Raw genomic sequence first — 27,029 nt, forward strand, 5'->3', positions numbered from 1 at the left:
CTAAAATACCTGTATCCAATTAATGTAACCCAAACCAGTTTATTTGAACTGCTGTTAAATACGACGGCGAATTAATTAGGTCTCAGTTTATATTGGTTGTTTGTTTAAAACGAAGTTTCGTAACGAACAAAAGGAACTGAAATGACATGTAGCGATTTATGCGGGTTTGCTTTACAAGCTGCCTTTGTGATACTGTCGCTGTGGAATTCGATGAAAAACTGCAAAGGATACTTTGTAGGCTATATGTTTCGCACTTACTGGTATGGGCAAACAACAGTTTTAAAGTGTTAAAGACCATGAAGAAAGTATAAATAAAATAATATCCATATCCGAAAAATCGGTCAAGTACAATTCTGATTCGCGACACTGATGCAGCCATAGAAATAGGCTGAGGAAAACAAATTTGCAAAAAAAGATGGTCATTCATCACACCTCGGTTTATACAGCAGCGTCAAGTATGCAACTGTAAGTAAATCTGTAAGAAAAACAACGAATGGAAATAGCTATTAGGGTTCATCTCGGCACCAGTCCGACCGAAGACGAAAATACAACCGTAGTAAAAAGTTTTCAAGTTCCACCGCTAAATGCCGTAAAAAACACCACCACACAATAGATGAGGTGATAAAATTAACATTCTTTCAATGGGTACTTTGCTCGACCCACCTGGATTCCTATCCGCGATACTCTATAGTCATCTTCTGACCAGTAGACTAATAGCCCTTTATTGATATTGAAATAATTTCAAAAGTAAGCCAGTCTTTGAGTTATGACGTAAGCACTAGCTCAGCCGTAACTCAAGGCAAAATAATCTAACAACCTTTCACATGCTTTGTACGTACTACACAAAGAGATTTTAATCCATTACACGCTTTATGTTATCATCTGGACTCGTGTGCGTTTGTGAAGAGGAAAATTGTAGAGCCATGAAGTGAGCGGTCGAGGAAAATAGTCATGTATAAACTTGTATTACAAAGTCGTAAAGTTAGTGGATTTTTGAGGTTATACTTTGGGGGAATCCTCATTAATTACTAAAGCCAACTTGGTTATGCTTGGATATTCCATACACAATCTTCCTATTTGTTAATATTTATAAGTACGAGTAGAAATACCACCCAACAAGGTGAGGTTTGAGGATTTAGCATCACGTCAAAAAGTTGTATTATTATGCTTGCAAAAGCGGGACAGCGCAAGAAACGGCGTAGAGACATCACTGTTTCACAATCGCCATAATATAAGTTTAAGACGTGGCAGCAAGTCATCTAGTCCTTTGCTTAAACATTAATTAAAATAAACCACAAAGAATATTGTATAGTAATTAATTATAGTTAGCTAAAAGTTATTCCTTATCATGGTATTTACATATTTTTTTCGTTTTTCTCATACAGTTTTGTGGCCCAACATCTAGCTACGGTGCATTATTGAATTAATTTTATTTACTTTGAACGAATAACCAAGTTCTAAATTTTCTTTATGTATTTTTTCCATGTTCGAGTTGTTTATTTTGTGTCCTAAAATAACGGGCTTAATGTTGCCTTCTGGTATGCGAGATAGTATTTATAACACTCGGATAATGAGTTTTCTGTAAAGAGTGTTCGAAGGGATTCTACAAGGGACATATAACATTTAAGACCAGTAAACAAAATGAAACTCTATTTTATAATACTAGCCTATATACATACGTGTAAATGCTGAGCACAGGCCTCTTCCCGTTTATGGAATAACCATTGATTACCACGCTAGCACAATGCGGGTTGGCGATTTCATATTCTCATTCTAATTCTAATTTTAATTTTTTTGCCAGCAAATGATACACATTCACCTCATAAAAAAAAATTAAGCAGGTCTTATATTCCTTTGTAGGTGTCATGAAAACGTCACCTCCAAATAAATATTTAGATTAAGCTTGAGAGACTGCAACAATAATGCATTTTGTAGTTTTGCATCAGCGTAGTTTGAGCAAAATCAAAGAAGATATATCCACTTCAAACTTTTTTAATACACTTATCAGTAATTACAAAATAAATGAATCCTCGTAAATGAGTGAAAGCCGCGCGACGTTCATCCCATTGCCAGTTGCGAATGACACGCACGTAAAATGATCGATGAAATTGTAGAGTATTTCATTTTCACAACCGCGATGTTTTCGCGACGCGTCATCCAATTTGTTCGTTTTAGGAGTCCGTGGGACTATCAAATAAACCAACACGTTCAGTTTTATTTGTCATGCATTTCGTTTTTTTTTTCTTTTTGTAAAAATAATATTGCGTGACTGGTTCCTGGATGAATATTGTGATTGACTAAAAGCCTTTGAGTAAGGCTAAGTTAAGGTTATTTGGTAATTTAGTAATCATTAAGTAAGATTATTTGTGTTACTACTTTAATTTTGTCTAGTCTAGTTTAAATGTCAAAACTAAAAATAAAAATTATCAAATTAGTGCAGTCTAAACATTTATTGCTGCCCAGGACCGGGATGGTTGGCGCTCTTTGGGGGAGGCCTACGTTCAGCAGTGGACGGCGATAGGCTGAGATGAAACATTTATTAAAAATTTCATGACGTTGAAAGTAGCAAACAATGCTTTCCCAGTTAAAACAGTTTGGACAGTGCAATCTCTCTCAAACTACAGAACCCGCGCTTTTTATATACGTTTGTTAATTTTCCCCAATTTAACGATTCGTTTGTTTTGGTCTCATATTTGCGAAGCCGGTTTTACTTTCATAACGAACAAAAAATGTTATATCAGTAGTAAAAAGAATCAAAATTGCCTCTCTATTAATTTCTTATTCTATCCATTTAGTGATGTTTTAGTCTTTAGTTCAAAGCCAGACTAGTAACAAAACAATTAAAATATATATATATATATATATATATATGTATATAAAATGGAAAAACAACACATATGCACATGTACGTATTACGCATACGATAATATATCATTCTGCTAGCTGCCTTGCCCGAAATTGCATGACCATCTCACAACCTCAAAAACCAAGCTTATTCCAACTCTATACGTAAAAACCGTTGTCCAGCCGTGGGTAATTTACAGACTAGTCAAAAAATAAAAGCTAGAACACGAAACAGTGGCTAACTAAAGTTACTTAATGTACAAAGCTTCTCATACCACAAAACATAAAACGCGCTCAGATAACTATGTTGTAACTTAGAAATTGCAGTTTAAACCCACGTTCTTATTTCGTTCATCCAATGTATTATTTTGTTTGTCCGTAGCTCTTATCTCTGTAGCAGTAAGGCAGCTTATCGCGTGTCCTCAAGTTATTAATACTGTATTTGCAGAGTGTATTGTTACTGCGGCTATTTACACTGTACTCGAGATTGCTGCTCTTTTTTCGGACGTTTGTTTTGAGGAACGATAACAAAACGATGTCTTTCTTTTTAAAGAATACTGCTCGGGCAATATTGTTAGTTGTCAATTATTGAGTTATTAACTTGTCATTTTGGAAGTCACAAAAAAAATTATGATGCTTCTAAAGATACTTTTTAAAAGAATTTTAGCGGCCACGGTAGGACCATTTTGAACTGGCAGTTGACAAGGAAAAGTGCATTCAGTAGTGTAAACTCCTTTTTTATTTAAAGTCGGTCAATTTAATATTTATGACGTAGTTTAAGTTTTTCGTAACTTTAAATAGTAGTGTGCCTTCTCCTTTGGAATTATTTCAGGAATTATATCAGTAATTTTATTTTGCTTTTAATTGGTAACTACCTCTTAAAACAAATACTTTGAGTTCTACAAAACTTCAGGTAATAATAAATGCGGACAACATCACATACATTGTTCTGAACCCAAAGTAAGTTGCTAAAGCACTTGTGTTATGGAATTCAGATACAACGAAGGTACCACAAACACCCAGACCCGAGACAATGTAGAAATAAGAATTTTTACATTGACCCGACCGGGGATCGAACCCGGGACCTCAGAGTTAGCGACACCTTGAAACCGGTGCGTACGCCACTCGACCACGGAGGTCGTCAATAATATCGTTTTATTCTCGGTCCTCAGAATAAGACAACTTTGTTTGGGGACAAAATTTATTTTTGTGTTTGCCCCGCTCAGCAAACAATGTGCTCAGACTCTAAGTAATGTGGGTGAGCAAAAAAGCCAACGTTCTATCCACTCCCTCAGTTTTCTGTCGTATAGAAACTGTCAGAGATATTGCTCAAATAAATTGTGTGAACTACAGAGCATAAGTTTAAAGAGTTCTTTACGAATGCTTCTTCTTTTTGCATTCATAAGAAGTAGTATTGAGATAGAGTCGTGTTTTTCTTCGAACTATGTTGGCAGTTAATATATGGTGGTATTCGGTACAAACAGCTGGTCAAGTGCGAGTCTTACACCCGAGACAAAGCTACGTAGAATAGGAAATACCAACCAAAATAAATTTGCAAAAAAGAAATTGCACTATTTACTGTATTATACCCGCAACGGAAATGCATATTAGTTAAAACTTCAAGTATCCACATATCACAGTTCACGAGATACAGCCTTTTGACAAACAAAAAGACGGACTTATAGGGGAGCCTATTTCATCAACATCCGTTTTTACCTTTTGGACACGGAACTCTAAAGCATACTCCAATTCTATCTCAAATATCTAAATTTGTCGATATTTACAATTTCACACTGTAGCACTGGTTACATCATTATTTTCCGAGCCTCAAGCAGAGTCCTACCCCTTCACCTTCTTGTCATTTTCCCAACACTGGTCCATAATCCGTGCATCCCCGAACTAAAGGCTTGGACCCTTTGTTCAATGGCCCTGTAAAACAAATTAATGAGATAATCCGGGATTATCGTCACACTGCCCTGTAATAGGGATCGCTTAAACGTCACTTGATTAGGACCGCCTCATTTAATTGTTTTACATTTTGACAATTAATCCAATTACATGCTCATCTTACCCGGTGTCACGTGCACTTCAACACGTTTCTTTTTAAAAACAAATTCAAAAATATACAGCGGTATGAAGAGAGATGTCTGAAGATAATAATTATGCAATGAATGGAGTCGCTAGTGAGAATTTATTTTATGTTAATGTAAAATGGCAGCTCTATGATTTTTGGAACTTCTCCAGATAAGATAAAAAGCTTCCCTCTTAATATAATACTGTGGCGTGGACATTGACGCGATGATTTATGATGGTTTCTTAATATGATATTTGCAATGGTGTCATGGAATAGTAAACGATGTGAAGAGTAAGAAACACCCTGCACTTACGTTGAAATCTGTAAGACATATATTTAGGAGAGAAAACAACGGGAACAATCATCACCTATTCTACGACTCCGATTCACCTCAAGACAAGTATTTACTCAGGTTCTACGCCCCGTTCTCTAAGGAAACCCTAATTTTTTGCTTCCAGCTTTTTTGTAGAATCACAAGCTTTTCCCAACAAAAACAGATTCATTCTTTTGTCTGACATAAAAAAAATGTGAACATTTGAATTGCACTTAATGTCACAAAAATATTCACAGTCAATAAAACTCTTTTTATCAGTAACATGTTTGTCAAGCCCCAGAAAACACCCACGAACCCACGCTGACCTATACAAACCCAGCGTTACACTAAACTATCGGACGCAAAATGGGTCGACCGCTAAAGTGCTGCAATACACGTATAAAAGTCCGCGGGAATTTTACTAATGTGTTGACAATGGGGCGACTGTACTTTCATCACAAATTATTGGGGTACGCCAAAGTGGATCGGCCATAACTGCTGTGTTGGAACTATAATCTGTTTGATCCGGGTTTTTATGTGCTTGACATTTTGTAGGTGTAAAGAATATTATAAGTTATTTTCACACGTCTTGGACGAAAAGGAACTGGAGCAGTCTAGTGGAAATTGTGAAATATTTAACGATGTTGTTTTTTGATGCTTATGAAATATTGAAAATCTCAAAATCCTAACGAGCTAAATGCTCCTGATCAATGCTCAAAGTCAAAGTGCCAATCTCACAAGGGTGTCCTAGTAATACTGCGTGTTTAGCTTTTATCTTCGTTCTAGCCGGAAGCTCCATATCTCCCACCAAATAATCCGATGAAATTATCAAACAAATTGTTGAATTTGGTATGCTACTTCTTCTCTACATCAAGACACGGTGGGCGAAACAGACTGCTTTCTACTTAATTAAAGTTCTAAAAATGCTACTTAGTAGTCTATCTTCAATAAATGGATTTTGAAAACCCTGCTCCCGGACTGCAAAGTTTTATAAAAAAATGTTTGTCAGACACCGGAATACCAACCACCGCGTACATATTTATAGGGTTACTAGAGCCTCTAGTAATAGAACTTGAAAAAGTAGATGCTACAAACTAGCTAACGAACTGTTCGTATATCAGATGATATGAAGTACTTTACTTAAAACTAAATTTATTTGAAAGCTGCCTTTAACTTTAAGAAACCGTATAAAGTTCGTTCTGCAGGCCCCATTACAGTCTTGTCAAGGCAGAAGTTGGGAACGAAACGATTCAATTCATTACTCGTCCGTTTTGGACTTAAGATTCGTAAATCCACTTTGAAATGGTTGAAGTAAAATGCTGAAACTATCAAATTTGGGCTTTTTTTGGTTTCTGAAAACTATCAATTTTTTTGTTAAGATGAATTCTTAATTATTTACGTCATCGACTCCTTAGGGCTTATAGGTTTTTTTATGTAATAAATCCTAATCTTGTTTAATTTAATCAACAGAAGGCTTATTTTTTTAGATTTTATGAAACCTTTATTTGTAAATCACCTTCTATAAATCAGTTCTAAAAATGATTTTTTAAGACAGAATAGTTATAAAGCTAAAGCTTCGAAAGTTCAATTCAAAGGCAATGCCATTTGATCGTAAAATCTGAACTCGAATTTAAGATATTACTAGATTTCTTTTGTGGTGCCATCAAAAACCAGTCCAGACCCAATGTATTGTTCAGTAATTATTTATTAGAAATGTCTAGACAGCAAATCTTTATTCCACTCGTGTTTTGGTTTTAGGGTTTGGAACACTGCGAACGGAATCCTATTATATTTTAAGTATTTTTGTACATAGTATACTTGAGACAAAATATGTCTCAATTTATAATATTCCTTGCTTACAAAGTGTTATTTTGTGTTTTGAGTATTCGTTAATGTTATTTAAATTACTAGTTCGTCTTCTAAGACAAAAGGCTATAGATAGATTATTTCTGATTTTTTCTGTTGGTTGCTTTGGTAGAACCTAGTTTATTTTAAGTTGCATATTGAAAAAGATATCCTCATTTAATTAATGATAACAATGGAAATAGAGAGATATAAAAGAATAATCGTACAATAAAAAATACGATGAAAAGTCGACGATAATTAAAAGCGGTGCTCACACACAAGACGAGTAGACTGATTTGAACGAAAGGTTTTTTACACAAAACAATACTTCTTTCTATGTAATCATGATAATTTCGATATTTTTAAGAATCCGGTTTACTGAGAGAACTTTTCTGTAACCGAGCATAGCTATCTTATCTCTCTTAAAACCATCCACCCAACCCATTTCCATAAAAGCCGAAAAATATTTCATTGTCAGCGTCCGATCTATAAATCCATCCTTTACAAGATGGATAGATGTTAACAAATTCGATGTGGAATTACTGAATAGTTCTAATGTCTCTCAGAAACCTTACAGCCATTCATTGGGCTGTTAAGGGATCGGGCTTTGAAAAAGATTGATTGCTTTCCGTCATTGCCAAACTTTGCCAGCGATGGCCGATTGTTTTCGAAATTACTGATTTCTGTAGTCTATCAGTATGATTTAATCGATGTTGCCTGTAGATGCCGGAAATGGACCACTATTGCAATTTGCAAATTTTTGTTGAAAGGATAGATTCTTCGTTTGTTTAGATGATTAGGTTTTTCCTGATAAAGAATCATTGCACCCCAGCTTGATGAATAGATGTCTCAAAAAGGTACATGTACAGATCTGGATAAGGAATATAGAGAATGAGACGTTGTAACGCAATTTGTGTTAGGTACCTCATTTTGGGTTCAGAATTATCTGGGTGCTTCAAAATTGCTACCAAAAATACTTCGCAGATTCAAATAAAGTCAAAACAATTAAAGAAAAAAATAGTATTAATGAAAGCTTAAATAGAATTATAAAAAGGTTACCCATTTTACTGTAAAGTAGAAATGTAATCTCCTTGTTATCAAACCACTAGCAGGTACCTATTTTTATCACAATTATTAAATATACATCTAAGTAGATTACCGGACAAATATTTTTATTTTGGCTTGCGTCCGCAGAAATTCTTGATTCGAGAAATTATGTAACAAATTGTTTTTCTAACGTTCGTCAGGAAGGTTTGTAAGTTGGACCCTTTTTTACGGTTCCCCGGACATCGACGTGAGGGACACAAAACAAAATATATATTTTTGTTAACTATGCACAAACATTGAACGGCAAGTTAAATATTTATACGATTTCTTGACCGAGATATCGATTTGATTAAATTGGTCTTTTCGTTTCGAGGAAACACGAGTTTGTCTCAAATTTTACTTTGTCGATGAAAATTTCGTATCGTTGGGAGATCATCTAGTTAAAGTACAACATTAGTTTAGTCCTAATCAAATCAAATACTGATACTCATATACATATTAGAGTGCCCCACAGCGATGTATCGTTCTTGAATTTCATTTGGGATATCGACTTACTTTTGTCTCACTTAATGGGAAGTGGTTCCCATTAAATTCTACATTTACATTGTACAGCTTACTTCTGACGAAACCTAGTGAAAACAATAAAATTGCAATACCTGTACCAGAAATCCTGCTTTATCGAAAAAAATAAATCACATCATTCGTACAAATGACGAATCAGATAAAAGCAACATCAAAATCCATAAAAAGTCCCGCTCATTGTCCGTAACCCGAATAAGTAACGAATCGCCCAAAAAAGTTTCACAATTAAAATTTTCATACAAAATTTTTAAATATATCTCTGGAAGGCTTAATTTAACTTTTCGTATGTGGCTATTAAAACTCGAACAAACTTTCTCGACGAGTTGTAATTACAAAAACTGAGCATCGCATTGGTCAACAACGACCACTATTTTTTGCTAATGTGCTACATTTTTGTTTCTTTTGTCAAGGCTAAAAGACATTTTATTTTTAAAGTTTTCATTCTGTTTCACCTGATATATTGTATAGATATAGAAGGTGTTAGGGCTGATGTCTATCCATCCATCTGTCATTAGGCTGCTTCGTGTGAACCGTCATGCCTTTAATTTAATTTTCACAGCTGATGATGTATTTTAGATGACCCTATAACAAAAAATAATAAAAATTAAAATCGATTTGAAGAATTACTAGAAACATTAACTTGATAACTTCCTATCTGTACCGAAAATAACTATCCAATGTTCGAGTCCGACCCATACCTGATCGGATTTATTTTAAATCAAATATCAATCCGCTGTGTTGCTATCGGGATGTATGTACTTTTCTCATAGACCCTTTAGCCTGTTTTCATTGAAGGATGGACGAAAACTTAAACAAATCATGAATAATGTCATACAAGTACATTTGTAGCTTATCTTCGAAAAGTTTGGGAGAAACAGGAAAGTGGGTTACGGCCCCATAAGCTATGAAATAGCAATTGTCGTAACTTTAGCTTGTATTGTTGTTACAATTACTGTATTTTGTCTGAGTAACGTGCATTATGTTTATTTTGTGAGTTTCGTCACAATTCTTCTTGATTTTGGTACAAACTTCTCTGGTAAAACGAGTGGTACAGAGCTTTGTATGATCCAGATTTATCATACCGATTACACTTTTTAGTGTTACGGCACCGTAAGTGAGTGAGTGAGTCAACATTATTTTCTAATTCTGTGAATGGTTTATTAGCTTTGGTTAAACTTGGTAGAAAATTCGATAACACCAGGTACATAGGCTATTTTTTAACTGGATACGAATTTTATGCAAGGATGCGTCTGCTTATCCTTTTTGTTTTGAAATGCATAAAACGTGGGACTAAATGTAATAAATAGGATTAAGAATCCCGTAGTTATCGACGAACAAAAACGTCTGTCAAAACGACCCCTTTTTAAATTCATAAAAGTAATAATATGCGTATGACAAGATGGCGGTGGAACCATGGAATCGTTTATCTAAATTGTATAGGTGCTCATGTGGTCTACAATAAAAACTTTTATATCAATCTTTCTATACATATGCCCAGGATTTTACGAGTAAACGTATTTTTTTGTAATCTATCGCTCACAGTTCACACGCTAAGTCGTGACAACGATCTTCCGTATCGTATGTACGCTGTAGGCCAGCCTATTGGGCGCCATACTATATCACCAACACCCAACACACTTTTGCCAAACCATTCTGGACTTTAGCATGAAGTAACAAGAGCAAAGAAACCGCAACGTTAAGGTTGTATCGTTCATTGACTCAATTTCTTGAACAAACGAATCGTCGAGATATCTTTGACCTGGTGATGAGGATGTGTGATTTCTATCTTTCTTTTATATCTGCCATTTAGTCCAGTTAGAAAAATTGTTGAATGAATTGTTTTGTTGAAGTGTTTAGAAGAGTTTTGTGTTGTGATAATTGTTTAACATAAGACTTATATCGTAACGACTCAGAAGAATGGACAATTGTTTTGTGTAGTTATGAGTTAGGACATGACATTTTAAAATCATATAAGTACTCACCGAAATTCGGTCTGACGGACCAAGTATAGTATGTTGTTTTTCCCTTGCGATATATTCTTAGAGTTATGATTACATAATCAGATGACTACGTACTTTAAAAAAATATTGATAACATTAGATGTTTTTATATTTTGGTGAACGAATGTAAATTAGTTTCATAATTCTCAACATGCAAATCAACAACAGTTAATTCCATAAAAACTCTAATTACAGAATATATCTTTCCCTAATATTATTATTAAGGATTGGTATTCACAAACTGTATGCAAGCATCCGAAGTCCATAATAAATACCAGCAGCCGGTAATACCGGGTAAATTCTAACGTGACGTCACAATCCTACAAGTTCGGCTGTTTCTAATTGATTTCCAATGTTTACTGAATGGGACTCACGAACAATTGTGTTGGCTAACTATGTATTGTAAGGAAAGACTTCGTATTGAGAACTTACTAGCCTCGTGGTGTTACCCGCCATTAATTGGCATAGTGGCTTTTTTTGTATTGCGTTCCGTACTCATAGGTTAAAATGAAGCAATATGACTGTGGTTCAGGCTGTATATGATGTAACGATTGAAAGTTGAAATTTTCTCAGATAATTTATTTATTTTATGCTAGACTATTTTGTTGTATTTGTTTCGGTCATCAAACTGATTTTTATTTTTTAGCGTCTTTGTACGATCAGTGTCACGAGTCCACCTCGCGCTTGACTTTTTTTTGCTCAATGATGTGTTTTACACAAGATGGCATCGTTTAAAAGTTTTTAGCGACTTTAAATCGAATCAATCAAAAGCCTCGTAGGTACAATTTCAACGTAGCTGAATATTTTATTAGTGTACTACTTAGCCGTGCAGAAAGTTTTATAATGGTTCTGGAACTGCGCCAGATATGAAGCGAGCTCACTATTATATTGTATAACGTTCCCGTTTTAACCCAGCCGAGTATAGTGAGCAAACTTGCCGCGATCGTCGCGTGATAGTCGTGTGCCTGTTCTTTGGGAGTATACGGAGGTCTCCGAACGAAACTTGCCACTGAGAGAGGTGGAAACGTGAAAGCGCATTATATTGCGTGCATCTCTCGACCATGATTTCAGCAAAAAAACTTTCATACGTGGTCCCATGTTCAAAATTTGCACCAAGGGTTAACGTCGCAACCTGAATACACATCCTTGCGAGATTGACCTAAAACTATATACGAATACGATTGTTTTGCAAAGACTAGGCAAATAAAATGGCAAAAGCAGGTAAAAATGAAACTGCTTCATTGAAACGAACAAAATAGCTACATCATATTGTCAGCTAACAAAAGCACTTCGCCAAGCACTGCTCTTCGCAAAACGAATATCAGAAACAACATAGGCCCTTCAAAAGTCGCTATCCCATCGCACTGCACCAACACTTCACCATGTTACATATTCATTTTTGCTACCATAGATGCTTGCTATTCCCGGCCTGCGCAAATACGGATTAGGCTGTATTTTCATAAATAAATAGAACTGAGCCTTTAACAAACAAAGGTAGTTCGCATTTTTAACTTCAAAAGGATTTTGAAGTTTTTGGGATTTCAATTGTTTTGGCTTCTGGTTGAAGCAGCGATGTAAGGTGGTTGAGTTCTCGTAAAAACCGATTCTTCTTTACTTTTTGAGATTGCGCATGTGATGTTATAGAAGAAAATATGTTCAATGGTGCTTCTCAATTTATAGGAACTCCAGACCAGTAAGAGGAGAAGTGATAGATAATTATAATCAGTCAACAGTTTTATTATTTATTTATATATTTTCAGTTATAATTTTAATGAGAAGTTATTGGAACATACGCAAGAGACATCAAACTCTTGCATATACTCGAGAAGACTTAGTAATGAAATATTCCAAACTGGCTTGTGCACTACCTTTAGCCGCATCGACGTAGATTATGTCCGATTTTTAATTCAAGGCAGTAAAATGACATTTCCAGTGTGGCAGGTTTTTAATTCCAAATAAATAGTGATGTGTTAGAATCGACTTATTACAATCAAAAGTTAGTTGAGCTTACATTTTTTTATTCAGATATCAAATTAGCTCTGTATAAAAAAAATATATTTACGACAATTAACCAAAAGACATGCACGGTGACTGTTTTTAAATGTAAAAAAAAATAATATTAATTTAAATTTATAAAATTAAAGAAAAATGCGGTGCTGGTATAAGATGAAGCACCTTACCATGCAAGAAAAGTCGAGCGCATCCAACTCCAAACTGGATGAATTCTGACATTATGCAGTGGTTGGATGAAAAACAAATTTAATATCAACTTACAATTATAAAAGCTCAATTAATAGAAATAGTAATTTTTTGTTACATAATAAAATAAAGCATGACTAAATGTCATCGTCGTAGTAAGATTTCCAAACATCACTATTGTAGCGGGTCACCCTTTTTTGTATAAATGACAGTTGCAATTGTCATTTTAATGCCTCGAATTAAAAATCGGACTGTAGTTATAAACAAAGTTTTATGCGTGTAAAGTTGTATACGTCCCTAATGTCACTTGTGATAAATAAAACACTAGGATCCAGAGAAGACAAATTTAATGAAACGTAGCCGCGGTGTCATTCTTTGCTCGAAAACAACTTAACACCGCGATACAGAAAGGTGACGTCACAGTCATAACGCCATATTTTGAATAATGATCAAACTACAACAACATAAGTTATGTATAAACTGTCATAAAAACATGTATTAAAATATTGTAAAGAAAATGTAACACTAAACCATTCATAAAACTTGTACAATGCGACTGGATTCATTTGTTTAAGTCGGTACAATTTTTTCTCTAACACTTTCAAAAGCTTTCACCTTAATAATATTAGAGCGATTCTTTAACATTTGAAACGAGGCGAATGTCAAAATTTTAAAATCAACGTCAAAAGCGTCAATGCCAATTCACAGTCAACTGAACCAATGGAAAAATCGTGTGAATTGAAATAATGCTGAATGTGAAACTAAAACTGAAAAAACTACGATTTGAAAACTGCCGTCAGTTCACCAACGAGAGTCCCTTTTATTTAAGCTCAATTATGTAGGTACAATTTGAGTTTCAAATGGCGGAATATGTGATTTTTCTCGCGAACAGTTTTGCAAAGTAAAGTATTATGTTATCACGATTTATATTTTATTGATTCAAAATTTTTGTTTTTCATTCATTTTCAGACGTCTGAAAGTTATTCTGATTAAACGTCATTGTGTCATGATGGAATTTCTCTGCAATGAGCGCTATATGTCGCAGGTTCGACAATGCGTAGAACAAGTTTTTGCGTAATCAACGTATTATCCTGGGACTGGGTGTTTAGTGTATTTGACTTGAATGTTTAGGAAAACCTGCGACACAAGGTTTTAATTCATTGTTACGGGAGACGTTTAAAAAACATATATTTTTTTGCGTAATATCAAAGTGTTTATATTGTACCAGTTACAATATAAAAACAAAGGTTTTAAGACATCGGACTCAATAATTCAAAATCTTTCTAAAAAATTCTGTCACCGTTTCTGAAAATACACAAAATCCGTTGCAAAAATTGTAAACTCGAAACCGAGGAAGCAGCGTTACCACTAATTAACTAGCGTCAGTACCACCGGGGGGGAATAAATCAAGTGACACTTGTCACAGACGTGCCATAAGTTGTAAGTTATGCGGGCATAGCGTGCGTTTGAACCTCAGAGATTCATGGAGACGGCCGGCCTAAAGCTAATTTGTAGGCATAGTATTGTAACCAGGTGTTGAAAGAGAGTAAGGAAGAGGTAACTGGTTTTGTCTTCTTATAACCTTGAAAAGAGCAGACTAATCACGGAATTGGTTTGGTTTCATTCAGCTCTCGATTCGGTCCCGAGGTGGTTTGAACCAGACCAAGATCGAGCGTAGTTCCAACCTGCGATAATACAGTGTTCTAGAGTCGGGTTCCAGAGGATTAATTCGATCTGACATCGATAGATAAGTTAAAAGATTGTGACGGGAATAAGTCATTAGGGACAAATTTAATAATTGTTAGTTATTATAAGTATATAAGACACTTAGCCAAACGAGGTGGCAGTAGATGGTGAATTCATAACTGAATGGTTTCTAAGACAGGTTTCTACCATGGACAAGTTAGTTCTATTTTAAAAAAGATAGCATGCATGGAAAGAATGCGAGGAGCTAGAGGCAGAGAAGAATGACCCAAAGAGAGAGAGGCATAGGTTAAGTAGTGGTTTATTTAAGGCTTATAATGGCGTGATTATTCGTATATTATATAAACTATTGCTATTCGAAATCAACAGAGCCTAAATACTGATTTGTGAACTCTACCGGTTAAATAATTCATATTAAAACGTCATTTACAATATTACATAATTTATTATTATTTGAAGTGACAGCGGAGCGCATTCATGATACATTAACATAATTAATTTTCGTATATTTCTGACTCGCTTACATTTATCAAGGGAGAATGAATGCGAAACTCATTTGATTTGTATAACAGCCTTAAGAGTAGGCTACACTTATATTTTTGGGGAGTAACAAAAGAATTGCGTTTATTACTTGGGGCTTGATGCTGAGGGTTGATGCTTGATTGTCGCTTATCTATACTCTATATATTACTAATTTATAAAGCTGAAGAGTTTGTTTGTTTGAACGCGCTAATCTCAGGAACTACTGGCCCAAATCGAAAAATTATTTTTGTGTTGAATAGCCCATTAATCGAGGAAGGCTTTAGGCTATAAACCATCACGCTGCGACTAATAGGAGCTAAGATACAATGGAAAATATGAAAAAATACCGGGCAGGTATACCTAAATCATAACTTATATCTTCTACCCACGGCTACGAAGTCGCGGGCAACAGCTATTTCTAAATATAACGATATTTTTCACAATTGAAAAAACTTACAACTAAAGGACACAGGTATGAAGTTTTAAAAAGTAGGTTTTTTTTTTTGAAATTGTGAAAAATATCTTTTTTTTTTAATTCGTCAATTAGATTTTTTTTCTTTTTCTAGGAGGTTAGGAGCAAATAAGAGATAAGTAATTTGCTTCAGTTGACACATAATACCATACAATTATAGAAAGTTGTGGGAAATTTCATTCAATGATAAAATTATTGAAAAAGATTGTATAAAATGCCAGTCGATTTATTTATGTCTCTTGAGCAATTATATAAATAAATACTTTTTTAATATTTCTAACAAAATATCAGACAAACTTAAAAACAGTCCTCATCCCCATTAAGAAACGAGAGAGCACTACTCCCGTGCATTAATACCTTAATTCATGTAATACAGCTCTTGAAACGCTAAATTCCTCTCTCACAGTCCTCAAAGGTAGTACCTACACACTAAAATTAACACACATTTTAACTGTACCAAAATAAGTTTCAAAAGTCACAAAAATTCACAGCCCGGTGCACAGTAATTTATACATCTAAACGGCACGGTTTGGAATGAAAGGGGTTTTTTTTTCAAGTAACATTTTACTTTACATTTGTCATCTCGTCTGTTGAGTTTCATGTTTCAGAATCACGAGGTTTTTTTTGAGAGAATTTATATTTTGGCCGGTTTGTATTTTTTTTAGGTTTATTTTGAGGCTTGAAGCTTGTGGGTTTTGTTTGATTGTGAATATTAATTTATCGTTAGATAATTGTTGTTAAACAACAAGTTATACTTAGTTTTTAATAATCTTGAAAGTTGAAAGCCCCCTTTTTCCCCACTATATTGGCTAAAAGTATTTTTTTTTAAATACGACTCCCACACTAAGGACTTTAATCCTTGTGTCGCGGGGTGTTTCACAAACATACAATTCACATGCACAAGGACACCCAGACTCAGAACAAGCATTCGTGGATCACACAAATGCTTCTCCTTCGCGGGGATCGAACTCGCGACACGTCGCACAAAGTGGGTTTGGCGTGATGACCCCAACCACTCGGCTAGCCGGAATATTCTCAAAGACAAACCCAGCAAACACTGATCTTTTTGTTATGACCTCGAGTCTTTGTGCATGGGAATACACTTTGAAGAAAACTTGTGCCTGGGTATCTTTTGATACGTGACGGGAGTCCCCGTTAGACGAACAATAAATCCAAACTACTTTTTTTAAATCTAATATTTTAATTCACCTATGACGTACTAAAATACCCAGCTAAAGAAATACTGTGCAAAAAAAATGAAATCATGTGAATGTGAATACAAAAAGTGTTGTTATTATAGTATTGCGTGCGACCGTCGAACAGAACTATGTGGTTAGTGGTTTTTTGTTTCTCGGAATAAGCTCGAATTGCCATTAAGACTTGGTACAATTAAGGTGCAACTCGAACTGGAACAATTAAGTATCCGGGTTGTAAAAACTAAGGGAGAGAATTAAATAATACAATATTGTTAAACTCATAGATAGGCATTTTACATTACGAATACTTTTTCCCGTAAAATGTTCGTAAAAAAGTGATAAAGATGATATAATTATTTTCATTTTTTAATCTTTCAGAAGACGAAACTTTAATCGATTTTTTAAATTTTACATTTTAATATTATTTTAAAAACATGAAAGTATTCAAAAATATACATTCTAAAAATATCTTTTAGATTACGGACATCTTAAATTTCCGGAGCTTCGCACATCCGGGGTCAACGTGGGCTCACATGAATCAAATTTACCATCACAAAGGTGTAAGATTCATCAAAGATTATGCTGAAAAATCGTCAGCTACCCTCAAATTTCTGAATATTTTAATTTCCGGGCAGACGGCCTGCGACATATTGGCTTTTAGACGATGGCTAGAAATCGTTTGAAAGCTTTTTAAGGCATTTGAATGTCGCGATCACCGAGCGGTATGCTCAACACGTTCGTGGAATAGAAATAATCGCATCTATTATTGCCGTACCAGAATCAAAGAAACTAATTGAAAATTATGGTAACTTTGAACTTAGATTTTCGGTCTTCTTTTAGCCTATTTATAGTTAACCTTACCCTTTATATCGACTATGTAATTTAACCCTGGTGTAGCGCAAATTTCATTAACAATCAAATCACATAAAATATGTCTAACATACATTCCATAAGCCGCTTAGTTTTATACAACTACAGAAGAATTAATTTTCTGAATGTTAAAAAAATATCGTACAGAAAATAGGTCGCATAACGGTTCGATCAAATCTCCTGGAATCATTAAAAAAACACGCTATAGACATTTCAATAAAATAAAGTCCTTATTGTGAGTGGTATTAGGTCTTATTTCATTTTATTCTTTATATATCTTTAGCTTGGAATTACTACGTTTATTCTAAGGAACGAAACGTGTGCGAAACTTTTCGTTTTAATTTTCAATTCATTCAAATTATCTAAAAAATATAAAGAGTCGGGAAATAAACCTTTTCAAAATTTTGAAAATCCCCTCCACCATACTATAATCCGAACTATCCGAACCAATATTATAAATGTGAAAGTAACTTTGTCTGTCTGTCTGTTTGTTACGCTTTCACGTCTTAACCACTGAATTGATTTTAATGAAATTTGGTACAGAGATAGATTTGACCTTGAGAAAGAACAAAGGATAGGTGACGGGTGGGCAAAACTGGGTGCTGTCAATGTAATTTGACCTTCAAAAAGTGCTACTTAGTAGCCTAATTTGAATAAATGACTTTTGATTTTGATTTTGATTGATAGTTTTTATCCCGGATTTTTGAAGAGTTCTCCTGGAAACGTGATATAGGGCGAAGCTGTGGGCGAAAAGCTAGTTATGTTATAAAATAGTCTACACTAAGGATTTCTGTAAACTTTTATTGAAATCAATTATGTTATGTAACGATCACAGATTCTTTTTGAAATGCTTAACGCAAATAATATTTTAAATTTTAATCCCACCACAGAAATTGGTACATGAATATCAATATTAATTTCTAATCAGGTTGTATTTCAAATTGGTTTTGATTTTTCGATTTTTGATTCTTTGATTTTCTCCCAAGAAAAGCTGAAATTAACCTATTTTTCACACTATTATTATAAAGAGAAAGTGTTTATTGCCTCTGACTGTGTTAAAATGTTTTTAACTATAACCGACAGCCGCAGGTTACACAAATTTCTAAATACCTCCAAATAACAACGTCTCATTTTGTTTATTTTTCTACTACTTTTTAAATCTGAACAAAAATATTGAGTACTGCTTTTAATATCGTTTTTTGTTCGTTCCTCGTAATCCTCATGCCGTTTTGAGCTGTTTGCAAGGCTCGATGACTGAGAACGCGCTATGATTGGGTCCGGTACACCGTTACGGTATAGAACCGGCGATTCTCTTGTAATCAGTATTGTGTATTGTTTGCTACGGCTTTTTTCAATCCTGGTGTTCTTTTGTTTAGACAGAGATTGGTACAACATTTTGTTATTTGATTTTTTTTTCTTTCTTTTAAGAACCGTTCGGTTTTTTCTTGCCATGTATTTTCTTTCTTTTAAAAATAAATAAATTAAGAAACGGATAGGAAATTAAATTAGTTATTTTTTTAAATATTACTAATTTTTTTTTATGTTTACATGTAGATACAGGTAGACTCGCCTTGGTACTCTTAGAGTTTCGTGCTCTTAGGGTAAATTCAAAACCCTATCACCATAGCATCTATCCGTATGTCGATCATCAAGTTATATCTCAAAAACCAAGATTCCACAAATAATTCTAGTTGCCGCTACCCCACCGAATTTAAAAAACATTAACTGCGGTAATAATAAATTTGATAGGTGATGAAGTCTCTTTCCATATTTTTAGCCTCACCATTCAGAACTTTAAGTGTCGTAGGTAAGTCAGATTTGAACTTGAATAACTTTATATGTTTACGTTTGTAAATATGAAACGTAGAGTCGAGTTAATTAAAACACCTGAAAACTGACAAAAACCATATGCTTAATCCGTTATAATAAGCCGTAAGCTGCGGTACGCCTACCAGAATTAATGTATTCTGTATTTATTTTGTTAATCTCGCCATGTCTGGGAACTGTTTCGAATGAAAACAAAATATTGTTTCAGGCCTGGGGATGGTCAGATTGCGTGAAAACAAGTTTCAGTGATTTTGGTAATAGATGAATACATTATAATCAATAAAACCGTCCAAATGCGAGTTGGACTCGTGATGCGAGTGGTCCGTAGAAAAACGTATCAGTTGGATGAGACAAATATTTGAGAGTGGGAGACTCGCAAATTGATATATCACTCAATAAAATTATGCCATTGTTGCTTTTCATCGATCGTTAACTTTGGTAACTGTTGGTATAGGACCACAGAATTACATCTGTGTCATTTTAAACTGTTACGATCTATTCACAAACAGCTACTGTTCTCTACTGTTCGCAGGTGATATTTTTCTTTTAAGTATAACCTAAAAAAAGTTAGTAACAGTTGAAAAGGTTGTATATTTGATGGGTGATAAACTTTTTTTTAAATACATTTTTCAAAAAATAGATTTTTTCTTCAGTATATTTGTTTTAAACACGTTTTGTTTCGTCTTCCACTGCTGTATAACTATTGACTCGTTACTCTACAAAATTCAGACGGTAAGAATGTAAAATCTCAACTCAAAGCAACGTGAATTCAAATAAATACTGTTTATTTAGTTCAAAGGCTGGTTTACTTGAAGACGTCGCACAGAATACTCTGGTAGGTAATTGAATTGGTTGCTAATAGCCTAGCAATTTGCCTGAGTGCATCTATTGGGAGCCTATGTGACTAGATCTGACTACACACGAATTTTCTGCGCTCACGAATAATGAATTAGACATTTTGCATTTTGCTGTTGTAGAGTTAGGGGTATTTAACTCTGCTGTTCGAGTTTTACGATTATTAAAACTTGACTAGTGTTTGAAGTGTTATAAAAAAACTAGTCAAGTGCGTACTTAAAATGTAAAGAGAAATATGGAACCCTATTGCTAAAGCTCTACTGTCTTTCTGTCTAACCGTCAGTGCGTCCAAGTATCTGTCACCAAGCTGATAGCATGATAGCTAGACAGTTCTTATATTCACAAAATGTTTTCATTTACAAAATAAACATAGACAGTAAGCAACAGTTGGTTAGGTTATAAATTTGATGACATTTTTGACATGTCATGACATGATGTTATTTTTTTACGAAAGTTCCATCCCTTCAGCCCTTCTCGTTTTCGAGTGTTCTCGCACTGGACCGGTTTTATTTAAAAACATATTTTGAAAAAAAGAACTATTTGTATTTCTATCTCAACACTCCTTTTAAAATAACTTACATGAGATAACGAACACCTGAAACATTGTTTTCTCACAAATGCAGGTCAGCGTGGAGAATAATATGAGACCATTGAGAAAACAATAAATTTTAAAATGTTGGCATCGTTCGAGTTGTATAAGAAATTCATGTCTTCCGAAATATGGGTTTCCATTTTTGGTGATGCAAAAAGAGAATTTCATGAGTTTAACGTGTGCATTTGTTTTTGTTTTCTTTAGAGCTTTTGAATTTATAAACCGATTTTAACAGTTTTTTTTTTGTTTAAAGGTTCGATATAGGACGTTCGAAGTTCCTTATAACATATTATTTTGTAATTTATATCAATGACAATTCTTCAACATACTCATGGCGTTTTTGCCGGTTCTTCGATCGTAGATCCTATATCAGATAGTAGACGTACAACAAAACAGTGCCCTAGAGCTATTATTATAATGCCGAAAAAGACCATTTTATTTTTAAAAAACCTTAAGATTTAATTCAGTTCAATAATTTGCGGCTTTCATTAAGATATTTTTGTGTAATAAGCAATAAGGAAACCTAACATATCTGTTTTTTTTTGTGCCGTACCATCCTCTTACCAAAATTGAACTATTTTCTCATCCACTTTACTCCATACAAAGAAAATTACGAAATCTAAACTACATTATTCATTGCTCAGTATTTTACAGATACACATCGGAGCACAGTCATCGATGTACACACACCAATAGCGTACAGGAAGTGGGAAACGATAAATTCGTTGCGAAGTAAAATAAAACCTTCGGCTTTGCTCGTTTCGCTGTCTGCTTTTATGATATATAGTACGAAGGATTTTGGTCGCTGTTTTTTTTATGTTTTATATTATACTTAAGTATTATATGAATTTAAGTCAATTTTTCTATATGATTTCGTAGTTGAATCAATTTTTATTAAAGGAAAAACATAAGAACAACCTTCAAACTGTAAACAATCGATTTTATAAAGAAAATCGATTACAAAGCATCAAATCAATTAAAGATTTTAAATATTTAAAATTTGAATAGCAAGTTTCAAGTGCGAGTCGTACTTGCGAGACTGCGGGTTCTGTACTAATAGGCTGCGGAAACACTATTTTGCAATTAAAATAGTTAAGTAATCTAAATTTTTATGGGTTTACTAAAATTATTAAGTTTTTAGCCGATTTTAATCTGATAATGTGTTGTTATAATGGCAAAAGTTATATATCATATCTTAAAATGTCAAGTCTCTACCGTTCACGGTTTATAAGGTACCGGGTTCCAGACGGACTGACAGGCATGAGAAGCTTTTTTTTTCGTTTGAAAACTACTCCCGCTGTTAGCAATTAGATCCTTGTGTCGCGGGGGATTCCACAAACATTCGGCTATTTGTGCAGTAATATGGTTCAAGATTTTACCTTTTGGGTGCGGAACCCTTTAAGAAAACTATAAATAGAACACTATTTTGGTATAACTAAGCCAGGTAGATTAAAAACCATGTACAAGTTTTTGCTCATCGTTCTCGTGGTAAATGTTGGTACAAGTTTTTGCAAGATTTGTCCACCGGGATATATATATAATCATACTAAGTGCCCAAACTATGTCCCAATGAGAAGAAACTGGCAAATTGAGAATTATAAACCACAAGACGTGGATAGCAACGGAAAATGCCCTCGATATTATATAAAATATGGCGACAGATGTATCTGAAGTAACAGGACATTTATACTCGTAAAATTTCATATTTGCTTTTTATGTTTGTCATTTAGTTGTTTTACCTAATATATGATTTTATGGAATTTTTAAATAAAATAATTATTTATTGTTATTCCGATGATAGTTTTGATTGCATGGGAAGACTTGTGAATTAGGTCACCACGCCGACATTACGCGCGTAAGACAGGCATGGGTCATATAAGACTCACGAATGTTTATTCTGAGTCTGTATGTCTTGTATTGGTTTTCAGGTCGGAATTCGTCCAGTAATTCAATTATTTTTTGTAAACTGAACGTTTGTTTTCAACTGTAACAACTATTTTTGAATTTGATTGTTTACTTTTCCGCTATTTTCCTGTATTAAAAGTATTTTTTTAGTAGATCTTCTGAGGTGTTGGCCAACTACCGCTGCACAACTGTATAAGATTATATGCAAAAGCATGCATACACAAATAATGATAGCTGTATAAGCGAGCAGTTCAATCCCAATAAATTTTATCATTTAAATAATCTGATATTTTGTAATATCGTTTTCTGGATAGTTTAGATTTAAAAAAAGATTTCAATTTCTTAGTCGGTAGCTTACGAAAACTAGTGGGAAGCTTGTTGTAGAAACGTATACATTGACCCATGAACGAGTTGCATACTCTATGGAGACGAGTAACATGTACGGCTAAATTATGTTTGTTCCTTGTATTAACTGAGTGAACATCGGACAATTTCTCAAAGTTTGATTCGTTTCTATGAACAAACATAAATTCTTAAATATGTTCTGGGAAGTTACAATCAGAATGTTTATCTCTTTAAATTTGAGCCCTTTTCTGAAGCACAAAGATTGAATGAACATCTACCTACAGTCTCCCCAGAGGAGAATCCCGTACGACATAAGGCTATGAAAATAACTGAAATAAACTGTTCTGGCTGTATCTACATCAGTTATCAGCCTATTTTTTTTTACAGCATAGGCGGCTGAACTGAGCCTGCCGGAACTGGTTATGTGAGGGCCCGACTGTAGTTTGGCATCAACAGTTATGCCAAGAAAGATAGTGGACTCATGTCAATCGTGGCAGGCCTCGGAAGCATCGGCATACATTTACTACCCTACTTTTGGGTAGGCTTTGGAATCCTCGTAAAACCAACCTCTGTGGCGGAGGGATCGGGTGTACTACATAATATAAAGTGGAAACGCCATGAAACGTCTTCTGCATTAATTCAGTGCATGGAAATGCGTGGCATTATATTATCATGCACCAGTGCGCCATTTAGAACCTGGAGTTTGCATGTCAGATTTGACAGCATCTTATATAGTGAATTTAATGTATTTGGCGATGATGATAAAATTGCACAATGCCTAACAGTTTCACCAGATCAGAGTATTATTGAGAACCTAATCAAAGATCCTTTACCAAGGCTTAAACACTTCGGGAGCATTAAAGTTTTAACTTGTCTATACACGGGGCCACTCGATATCCGTCGTTTATTTTGATGATAATTTGGAAATACAAACCAAGTCTTTCACCACAGATGACTTTTAAACTTCTGAAAATAAGAACTAATTTTCTCTGAAAAGTGAAATCGTATGTTTGTGGTAAAGCCAGTGCGACCCGGCGGGATACAACAGGCTTGCGGCGGATCTGTGGGGATTACAGTAGGCAACGTTATCCATTTCCTTACGAAAGCTCAATCAATGTGACCTCTGGACTCCTGTGATGCATCGATGATTTCGATCTTCTTTAACCGAATGAATTCGTTAGTTCAAGAAGGTCTAATCAAAAGAGTTTCATAATTCTGCTTTCGTACACTTTTGTCAACTCAAGTTCTGTCTCTTTATTCATATTTGCTCGAGTGTGAAGTCAAGTCAGATAGGTCTCGAGTGCAATCCCAAAATATGTAACGACTTTTTTCGTAAGATGTGTGCTCTACGCCTGATCTCTCACCAGTTGTATTGGGATGTCATTATATCGGTCTAAGAGAGTGCTGCTGTGTAAGCACGCACGCTTGGGCAGTATTAAATGTCAAGTCTGTGCAGGAGACGGCGAACACGGATATTTTAAACTCGTGATAAAACATTTTTCAGTATTATAAAGTCGATACGTTGTTGACATACAAGCAAAAACACTACATCAGAACCTTGTACGTTATGATTCAAAAGTTAAAACACACATGCCAGCAAAATAACACGTCCATTATTGAAGCTGCCATAAATTCGTAAAACAGCGGCTGCCAAACACGAAATAACAAAGGCAACATAAACGTTTAGTAAAACGTCGTGTTAAATTTTAAAGCCGTGAGCAGACCGTCGGCGTCGCGTCGTTTGCAAACAGCGCGTTTGTACCGCTGGCATAATTAACAATTAGGTAATTCGAGCTCAAAGTGGGCTGAAAGTGTAGTTGTCGCGAGCATGCCTTTGCCTAGCTACGGCCGAGGACACACTGTTCAACGTGATTTCCCAAGGGAAACTTATGCTTGTGTGATTTAATTTAGTTTTGTGATGAGTTGATGTATTGTGATGAGGAAATTAATTGGAGAAGTTTTGAAGTGTGTTCGTTGAATTTATTTACTTGATAATGTCAAAGTTAGTGGGGACCATACAAAATTATACGAAAGGGTTGTATTATGTTGGGTAGTACCCAACTATGAATGAAAAAACTAATGATTTGACTTTTCTTATCGATTTTAGTATAATATATAAATTGGTAAATTGATATTAAACAAAGGTTATTATCGAACTCTTTATCCATTTCTAGGTTGTTTCTGTGTAAAACGGAGTCAAATTACTCGGGCTCCACAGTCTGTACGTCCTTCCTTCATCAGATTGTCTCAAGAACCCTAACAGCTAGATAGTTGCAATTTTCACAAATGATGTATTTATATTGCTGCTATAATAACTGTTGCTATTAAAAAGCAATGGCATCAGCAATAGCAAATTTGTCTAAAGAGAATCCTCAGTATATCTTAATACAATATTTAAGAAAGATACTCTAAAGCTGGAATAAGATATCAGTTTTAATGAAACTACTAAAGTTTCAACGGATTTTAATTAGCCGTCTCATACGGGTTCGCAAGGATTAAAGCTGAAGCAATTTGCCAAATGATTTACTGCATTAAATTGTACGTCGTAAGTTTCAAATTGAATTTTAAGGTGGGAAGAACAGACTGGTGCCCGCACCACAATTAGCTTTTTGACAAACGTATTATACTTTCTTTAGCACGGTATGTTTCGATTTCAAAAGACCTACATTTACTTAAGGAATACACACTAGGCTATGTCAAGATTTTTTAAGAAAAGCGATAATTTGATAAACCTTGTCTTAAGGAAGAGGCCTATGTCCAGCAGTGGACTGCGATAGGCTGATGATGATGATGTCTTAAGGGTCAGTGCCAAAGCATTGCGATTAGCAGAACAATCTATTACCATTAAGTACTTAGTATAATAAAATGTGGACTTAAATATAAAATGCTTTCGGTGAATATGGTCGAGCAAATACTATACCAATGAGCGAAAAAAACTTCTCACTCGAAACGAATACGTCTCAGTAACTCCACGAGAAAAATATACCGCAATAATTTAACTCTAAAAGCTTTTAAATTTCGCCATAATATGAACGATTACACATCAAACGAGGCGCACTCCCCCTTAAATAATACCGCAGTAATATATATCCGTAATATGTGTGAAATGTATGTTATAAAAAGTATTAAGGTTAACCTCCAAATTCAACAGGTTAAAATTCATAGCTAAAAAAAAACATGCCGAAGGTATAACGAGAAAATTACGAAAACTCTATTTGCATCCGGCAGGTGATTCAGACCGGAGGTGAGTCTGCCGTCTCGCTCTCTCATTTCCGATGTCGCCCCGCGCGCCGCTAGATGTCGCTGTTACAAAAAGTCCTATAGAAGTTACAGCCGTGCGTTCTACGTAAGTTTGCGCTTTTAATTTTAACAGCAAGTTCGTTCGGTACATTTAAGTTGAGTATTTGAGTTATGCTTAGTTTCGAGTGGAGGGAACTTTGTAATGTTAGTTTACTGGATAAGTATGTTGATGGAGGGTATTTGTTTAAAGTATTAAATTAACTAAATTTTGTTTTCTCTGTGACATTACCGTGAATTGTTCTTTTGGGATTATTATTATTTTTTAACCATGTTCTGTTGCAACTGTTTTTAAATCATGTTAATTTTTAACATAAACCAAATTATATTAAGGGCTACTAAGAATTTGATTTCGTTTGACTCAAAAACACACTTGCTTGGCCTTCAAATCTTAATGCTTTAAGCCAAGCGTCTCCTATCATTAGTTTTTCAACCTACAGTATAAACTTTCAATTGCTATTAAAACAAGCTCATTCAATTTAACAGCCTTAAAAACTTGGCGCGAAACAGTTCTCCAAGAAAAAACTGAACAGCAACAAT

Source organism: Trichoplusia ni, chromosome 4 (genome assembly GCF_003590095.1).
Source record: "Trichoplusia ni isolate ovarian cell line Hi5 chromosome 4, tn1, whole genome shotgun sequence".
Taxonomy (NCBI): domain Eukaryota; kingdom Metazoa; phylum Arthropoda; class Insecta; order Lepidoptera; family Noctuidae; genus Trichoplusia; species Trichoplusia ni.